The following is an 8,352-nucleotide window of genomic DNA, read 5'->3' on the forward strand; positions in this document are numbered from 1 at the left end:
GCGTGGGGGGCGCGCGGGGGTTGCCGCGGGCCTGCTGTCTGTGCCAGTGTCCGCGGCCTGTGCCCGGCTGGCACGTGGGTCAAGGCTGAAAGTCGCTGTCCCTCCTCTGGGGCGCCTCCCCCGCCTGGCAGTGTGTCGCATAGTTGCCGCCTCTCCTCACCTCCCCAAACTGGCGGGCCTGAGCTGCCACCCTTCCTTGGCAGGGACCCTCATGGCGTCTGTGCTGCTAGGGTTGGGGGCTGCGGCCCAGCTGCCTGCGTTGGCAGGGTAGTATGAGCGCCCTGTGGCTTAGGCAGACCGGTGCCCTGCCCCTGGCCCTGGGGCCTCTGGGCCTGCTGCTGTCAGCACTCCCAGCCCAGATGCCTGGCTCAGGGTGGGTCATCAGCTCTGAGCAGGCATAGATGCCGCCTTGGCTCCAGGCCTGAAGTGGCTTAGAGGCCTTGGGCGGGAGCTACTGGGAGGGTCGAGGTGGCCGCCCAGGGCCAGCCGCCGCAAGCAGGTTCCGGCCTCTGCTGGCTGGATTTAGTGGCTCTGCCTGGAAGGGCAGCTCAGGGAGAGAGGTCCTGCTGTCCCTGCTCAGCTCTAACAGGTGCTCCTGGGAAAGTGCCACCAGCCCACCTGGAGGTGGCCTTTGTTGTTCATGCTCTGTTTGAAAAGTCCTGCTTGTGGATCAGCAGATGGTGTAATGGTTATGTAGCTGGACTCCCACGTGGTTGACTGCAGTTCGAGTCCCCAAGATCCCAAGAGGAGAATGGAGGGGAAGGGATTGTGGTGTGGCCATCTGCGGCGGGGTGGTGGTGGTGGTAATTTCTTGCTTTCTGTCTGTCTCTCTGTGTCTCTGGAGAGCACATGTGTCCTATAGCAAAAGTCTCTCTTATCTGCCTTGGAGGGTCCCTTGGGTGGGTTCAGGGCAGGGCCCCCGCCTGGGCCGTAGCCCTCCCAGAGAGACAGGACGGAATTGTTTGGATCCTCCTCAGCCTGGAAAGGTCGCTGGGCTGTGCACTGCCAGAGCCTGTCCGGGCATCATGCTGGAGTTGCCCTGGTGCGGACTGTGTCCCTCTCCTTCCCTGGAAGGGGGCTACCTGCCATCCCTGTGTCCCGGAGTGGGTTCTGACAGATCCCTGGAGGTGGCAGGGGCCCAGCCCGGTGCCCTCCCCGACCCAGTGGAGTGGCCATGTGCTCACAGGTGGTGCCGCGGCTGAATGTGCTGAGCCTCGTCCCGCAGACAGGCTGGTGCTAGGGCTCCTCCTGCAGGGGCCGAGGGCACAGGGCTGATGGAGGGGTGCCCAGCTCTGCTCCCGGGCTCCCTGCTCAGCCCGTCCCTGTCACTGAGGGAGAGGACACCCGGACTCCCAGCCGGTCGGTCGCTGTCACTGAGGGCGAGGACTCTCTTCCGGCCCTAGGCACTAGCCCGCACTAGCCCGCCCTCCACTGCAGATCCTGCCTTCCGGCTCCACGTGAAAGGCCCCCCTCCCATCTCCCCTCCCGTCTCCCCATCTCCCCTGCCTCCTTCTCTAATGGTGGGGCGGGAAAGCTCCAGGCCCCCAGGGAGGGGCCTCCAGCCTGGCTCACAGGGGCTGCACGCCTCCTCCTCCTACGTGGGCCCTGCAGAGGTGGCTGGTCAGGTGCGAAGACGTGGGAGGGCCTGGGGCCACTGAGGTGAGCCCAGTAGGGTGTTTGCTGAGGGAGCCGCGCTGCGCACCAGGAGGCAGGCAGGAGCCCAGCGGAGTGGGCCAGCCCGGGGCCGGGACAGAGGCCTCAGAGCTGTCCTCTGGGTGGGGGTTTGGTGGCCAGCAGCGTGCGTGCAGGGCTGGTGCCCAAGGGGCTGCAGGTGTGAGGGGAGGTGGTGGGCACTGCTGGTGTGTGTGGATGGCTGGGCAGGGCCTGGGAGGGGCGTCAGGAGGCACCAGATGCCAGCAGTGGGCCAGGGACAGGAGAGACAGAGGGAGACAGAAAGAGACTAGAGGGAGGGGGGAACAGGGAGAGAGACAGAGAAAGAGGCAGAAGGAGGGAGACAGAGAGACTAAGAGAGGAGGAGAGAGACAGGGAGACTGAGGGGAGGGAGAAAGACACACAGAGAAAGACAGAGGGAGGGAAAGACACAGAGACAGACTGAGAGATGGAGGGAAGGACAGAGAGATAGAGAGGGAAGGAGAGACAGAGAGAGGGAGGGAGAGAGACAGACTGAGAGAGGGAGGGAGAGACAGAGACAGACAGAGAGGCAGAGAGAGACTGAGAGGGAGGGAGAGAGACAGACAGACTGAGAGAAGCAGAGAGAGACTGAGAGGTAGGGAGAGAGACAGAGACAGACTGAGAGAGGGAGGGAGACAGAGACAGACTGAGAGGGGAGGGGGAGACAGAGAGACAGACAGACAGGGAGGGAGAGAGACAGACTGAGACAGGGAGAGAGACAGAGACAGACTGAGAGAGGGAGGGAGAGAGACAGGGAGGGAGAGAGACTGAGAGAGGGAAGGAGAGAGATAGAGACAGACAGACAGGGAAGGAAAGAGACAGAGACAGACTGAGAGAGGGAGGGGGAGGGAGAGAGACAGAGACAGACTGAGAGGGGGAGCCAGTGCGGGGTGGGCCTGGGCCGGAGCCGCTGGCTTCTCCGTGCTGCACCGATTGGGCCGGCTCTGCCGCCATCTGTTGGCAGCGGCGTTGCTGAGGTGCCATTCCCACGCACGTCACCACGTAGCGTGGCAGGTCAGTCGTTCAGCACGCTCATGGAGCCGTGCAGCCGTGGCTGTTGGTTCTGGAACATTCTCCACCTGCCCCAGCTCCGGGCACGACTGAGCGGAGTGGTGCAGTCTTGCGCCCACTCCTCCCACGCCGTGAGTGCTCCGGGACTACTTGTCACGCGGCGCGGCCCCCTGTTTATGGGAGCTCAGCTCCAGGGTGAGGATGGACCGCCTTCGGCCAGTGCATGTATCAGCTGGTGGGTTTCTGCGTTTCCCCCGTCACGGAGTCACGCTCGCCTGTGCTCGCGAGCTTCCATCTGGCTTGGGCAGATACCTGGGAGTGGAATTGCTGGGTCATGTGCTAATTCTGTATTTCACTCTTGAGAACTGCCAGATTATTTCCAGAGTGGCCATACTGTTTTAAATCCCTGCCAGCAGTTGGGGCCGGCAGGTGGTGTGATGGTTAAGGGCACTGGACTCCCACATGGCCAACCACGGTTCAAGTCCTGGACCTGGTGGCATGCTTTCTTGTTTTCTCTCTTTCTCTTGCTCTGTCCCTCTCTGGACAAACTAAAATAGATAAATAAAGTTAAATAAAATAATTCTTTAAAAAAATGCCTATCAACAGTGCAGGAAGTTTCTGGTTTCCTCACCAGCACTTACTGTAATCTGACTTTCTGATTATAGACATCCGATCTTGGTGGGGATGAAGTGGCGCCCACTGTGGCCTTGACCCGCATTCCCCGACAGCTAATGACAGCTAATGAACCCTTGTCTGTGTGCTTAACTGCTTTTCATATACCTTCTTTTGAGAAATGTCTATGTAGACCCCCTCTTTTTAAATTAGGCGTTCATCCTTTGATTATCGAGTTGGTAAGTGTTTATATCTGTGGTCCCCAGCACCAGTTTTATGGAAGATAATTTTTATACATATCGGGATCGGGATGGGAGGGTTTAGGATGATTCTGAGCGCATTACGTATTTTTTTTGAGAGAGAAAGATTTGTTTTGTTTTGAGAGTTTTTTTGCTGTAGGGCACGTGCACTCATCAGAGAGACACAAAGAGACAGAAATGAGGAATCACTTTCCGGGGAACAGCTATACTGCAGTCCCTTCGCCTCCAGTCTCCTTTCGGAATTTTGGGCGCACATGCATACATGCCCGGCATGAGTTTGAGGCTGCTGGGTCTGGGACTTGAACTGCGGTCGACCATGTGGGAGTCCAGTGATGTACCCATGACGCCATCTGCTGGTCCCATGTAGCACATTACGTTGATTTTGCTGTTTATCTCTATTGGTGTTACACTGTAATGTGTAATGAAATACTTATACACCTCCCCATAATGCAGCGGAGGAGCCCTGCGACTATTAGGTCGTCGAGAAAGTCATCCTCTATATTTCGATGCCAAATGGGTCATGACTTTCCCGATGACTCAGCAGGTGGCCCATCTGGGACTCCTGTGAGGGTCCCGTGGCCTGCTGACCTGACAGGAAGTGGAGGCGGGCGGTAATGTGAGTGACGTGGCCGTGAGTACAGACGACGCTGTGCCTGGTCACTCGCTGCCTCCCGCCCATGCTCACCTCCTGTGCAGCAGGGACCAGTGGGTCCTTTAGGTCGGGTCCCCTGCATTGTGTGTTCTAGACAACAAGTCCTTGACCAGGGAGGGCTCACGGAGATCTTCTCTGACCCTGTAGGTCGCCTTTTACTCTTTTCACGGCGTCTTTTGAAGCACACAAGTTTTAATTACCGTTTTGAAGCTTTTTAAAAAATATCTTTGAGAGAAAAAGCCAAGTAATCTAGAGAGAGGAAGAGAGAGGGTGACATGTACCCACAGTAGGACACATCTGGGCCACCCCCAGCCCTGTCCAGCCAGCCAGGGTCTTGGGTGTCTGGGAGTCCAGCCCTGTGCCCGTGCATGGCCCAGGATGCACAGGTCGTCGGGGCTGGGCCTGACCTCCATGTGGACCTCGGCCTCGCAGAGCGTAAGGTCGGGCCCAACCCATTCTCCGCGTGTGGGTTTTCAGCTCTCCCAGCACCATTTGTTGAAAAGGCTACGCTCTCCCTGTCGAATGGTACTGGTACTGTCATGCCAGTGGGCTGTGGAACACCAGTGGGTACGTGATGGCCACGGCGTGGAAGTGCCACAGCTGCCATGACCCCTAGGTGGCGGTGGCACTCCGTTAGGGGAGACTGTCTCGGCAGCTTGCCAGTGCAGGTGAGCCTCGCAGACGCTCTGCAGCCCTTAGCCCACCCGCTCAGCGGTGTGAATGTTCGTGTCCTCGTTCATCAAGATGAGAGTGACTTTATAGAGTTAATAACCATTTGTATCTTCAGACTTATGAATTGCTCATTCAAAAGCACTGTTCATTTCTCTTTAATGTGTATTATTATTTTCAAAATCAAGACTCATTTATTTATTTAAATTTATTTTATTTTGGACCGGAAGATGGTATGATGGTTATGTCATTGGACTCCCACGTAATTGACCATGGTTTGAGTCCTGGACCCAGTGGCTTAAAACTCATGCCGGTCGCTGGAACCAGCAATTGGCGTAATGGCTATGTCGCTGGACCCCCATGTAGCCGACCGCGGTTTGAGTCCCGGTCCTGGTGGCTTAAACTCACGCCGGGCGCATGTGCATGCGTATCCAAGATCCCGAGAGGAGAGTGGAGGAGAAGGGATTGCGGCGTGGCCGTCCCCCTTGAAGGGTGGTCTCTGTGTCTCTCTGGTGAGTGCAAGTGCCCTATAGCAAAAATCCTTCTAAATTTTCAAAATTGCATTTATTTTATTTTATAAAAACTTTTTTTTTTTTTTTTTTTAGTTTTTGCTATAGGGTGAGTGCAGTCACTAGAGACAGAGAGACAGAGAGAGAGAGAAGGGAAGTGAGAAGTCAGTCCCCAGTGGGATGACCACAGCACAGTCCCTTCTCCCGGGATGACGGGCAGGCACACACACGCACCCGGCATGCTGTCCCAGCCACCCCAACCTCCACCACCTGCTAGCCACGTGAATCCCATCATTTTTCTTGTAAGGGCTTTTACATGTTATGGGGGACAGAGCAAGAGAGAGAGAAAGCCAGAAAGCAAGCTGTCAGGTCCGGGACTCAAACTGGTCTGCCATGTGGGAGTCCAGCGCCCCCAGCTGCCACGCCACCTGCTGGCCCCGAAGGTTGACTTTTTTGTATGTTACATACATTTTACGGTTTTCTGTTTGTTACTTTTTAAAACTTTCCATGATGGCAGCCCTGTGGCCTGGTAGAGGGAGCTGGGTCTCACACGGCTGATGGGGGCTGCTGTCCTGTACCCGGCGGTGGGGGACCACTGGCACGTGTGTTCCTGCCCCACGTCCCGGCAGGAAGTGGGGCAGAGATGGCAGTGTGGCCGCACTTCATGGGGTGCTCTCCTCCCGTCTCCCCGTCCGTTTCTCTGGTGAGCATACATACCCTCAGACAAAAACACGTGGAACATCTCCTGAGAGGGCGTGAGAGGGGTGCCCCACAGAGCCCCTGGCAGCCGGGGTCGGGCGCGTCTGCTGTACCCGCTTGTACCCAGACTCCCTCCCGTGGCCTCGGTGTCACAGGGCGTCGTGCCTCTGCTGTGCCGCCATGACTGGCCTGTTAGGGTTTAAATAAGCTTCTTATTGAAATAGAATTTCTTTCTTTCTTTCTTTTAGCAGTTTTAGCCCTAGGTAGGGCATGTGTACTCGCTGTGTGTGGGGGGGCACTACAGACAGTAGTGAAAGGGGAAGTGAGGAGTTCCCTGGGGGGCGAGGGCCACACTGCAGTTCCCTCTCCTCTGTGCTCCTCCCATGCACACATGCCCAGCACGAGTCTCAAGCCACCAGGTCCAGATCTGGACCACAGCCAGCCATGGAGTCCAGCAGTGCCTCTGCTATGCTATCTGCTGATGCCCTGAAATACACATTTTTTAAAAAAGAGGGAGGGAGAGAGAGGGGGAGGGGGGGAAAGAGAAAGTGAGAAAGCAAGCCACCAGGTCCGGGATTCGAACTGCAGTTGGCCATGTAGGAATCCATCACCCCTAACCACCATGCCATCTGCTAGCCTCCAAAAGACAGAATTTCTTTAGAAAAGTGCATGAATGATACATATACAGCTTAAATTTCAGAGTTGCTTTGTGATCAGCACCAGGTGATAAAACAGAGCTACTGAGAGTCTTTTTTTTTCCAGAGGTTTTTTTTTTTTTGAGAGATTTCGCTATAGGGCGCGTGTGCTCGCCAGACAGAGAGAGACAGAGAGACAGAAAGCGAGAAATCACCCCCCAGGGGGGATGGTCACGCCGCAATCCCTTCTCCTCCATTCTCCTCTTGGGATCTTGGGCACGCACGCACACGCGCCCGGCGTGAGTTTAAGCCCCCGGGTCCGGGACGCGAACCGCGGTTGACTACGTGGGAGTCCAGCGACATAGCCATTACGCTAACTGTTTGTTCCCCAGAGGTTTTTTTCTATAGGGCGCGTGTGCTCACCAGAAAGAGAGAGAGAGACAGAAAGTGAGAAAGCAATTGCCCCCGGGGTGGGGGGGATGGCCACGCTGCAATCCCTTCTCCATTCTCCCCTCAGGATCTTGGGCATACATGCCCAGTGTGAGTTTAAACCACCGGGTCCGGGACTTGAATCGTGGTCGACTACATGGGAGTCGAGCAACATAGCCATTACACTAACTGCTGGTCCCAAGAGTCCTTTTTTTTTTAGTATTCCATGAGTGTGAGGGACAGACACAGATCCTGCCGTGCCACCACCAGCCCGAGCCACCCCCCTGCCCAGGTCCCTGCTTGAGGTCCTGGTGTCTCAGCTCTGTGCCCGCTGTCTGCCCACTCTGGCCCTCGATGCCCTCTGGCCAGCACAGCAGCGCTGCCGAGCCTGCTCAGTGCCCTTCTCAGCCTCCCCTTCCTTCCTGCGTTGGCCATGGGCTGGTTGACGCTGCTCTCTTGTTCTTGGGGTCTGGATGTGGCTCCTGAGTACAGAAGGGTTCTAATCTCTCCTGTCCCTCCAGCTCAGCTTCCTGAGGGCCAGGCCTCGTCTGTGACACCTCTGCAGCCCTGAGCCAAGCCCTGCCCTGCCACTTGGTGGTTGTGTCTTGAGAGAAGTGGGTGGGTGGTGACTGGTGACCGGAGCTGGCCCACTGCAGGGACCTGGGTGGCTTAGACACTGCGCTGTGGCCAGGTCCCTGGGGTGGCCTGGGCGTCAGGGTGTGCCTGCAGCGGGCCAGGAGGGCGGGATGGAAGGTAACGAAGGTAGGCGTGTGGTGGGGATGCTGAGGTGCCGGAGGTGCCGGGCACACTGGGAGGCTGGGCTGGGCCCCGGGAAAGGCTGGGCAGGACCAGCTGGGCAGAGCTACACTGTCAGCCCTGCTGCAGCGGAGGAGGCCAGCCAGCAGTGATGCGCCCCGAGAGCATGGTGAGGCCTGGGGCGTGGGGACTGGGTAGTCAGGGACTCTGGCCCCCACGAGACTGCTGGGGTGAGGTGAGACACCCTGGAAGGCCGGGGCAGGCACAGCAGTGGGGGCATCATCCAGGTGGAGCCCTGCGGGGAGGCCAGGCCCCAGGCTGTGGGCATCTCCTGGCCCAGCCGAGGGCTGGCTGGTTGCTCTTGGTTACCCACCCACCTTCTGGGTGCCTGGCGGCTTGCTGCCACCGGCCCCCACGCTGGGGAGGGG

The sequence above is a fragment of the Tupaia chinensis genome, unplaced genomic scaffold (assembly GCF_000334495.1).
Source record: "Tupaia chinensis unplaced genomic scaffold, TupChi_1.0 Scaffold000335_1, whole genome shotgun sequence".
Taxonomy (NCBI): domain Eukaryota; kingdom Metazoa; phylum Chordata; class Mammalia; order Scandentia; family Tupaiidae; genus Tupaia; species Tupaia belangeri.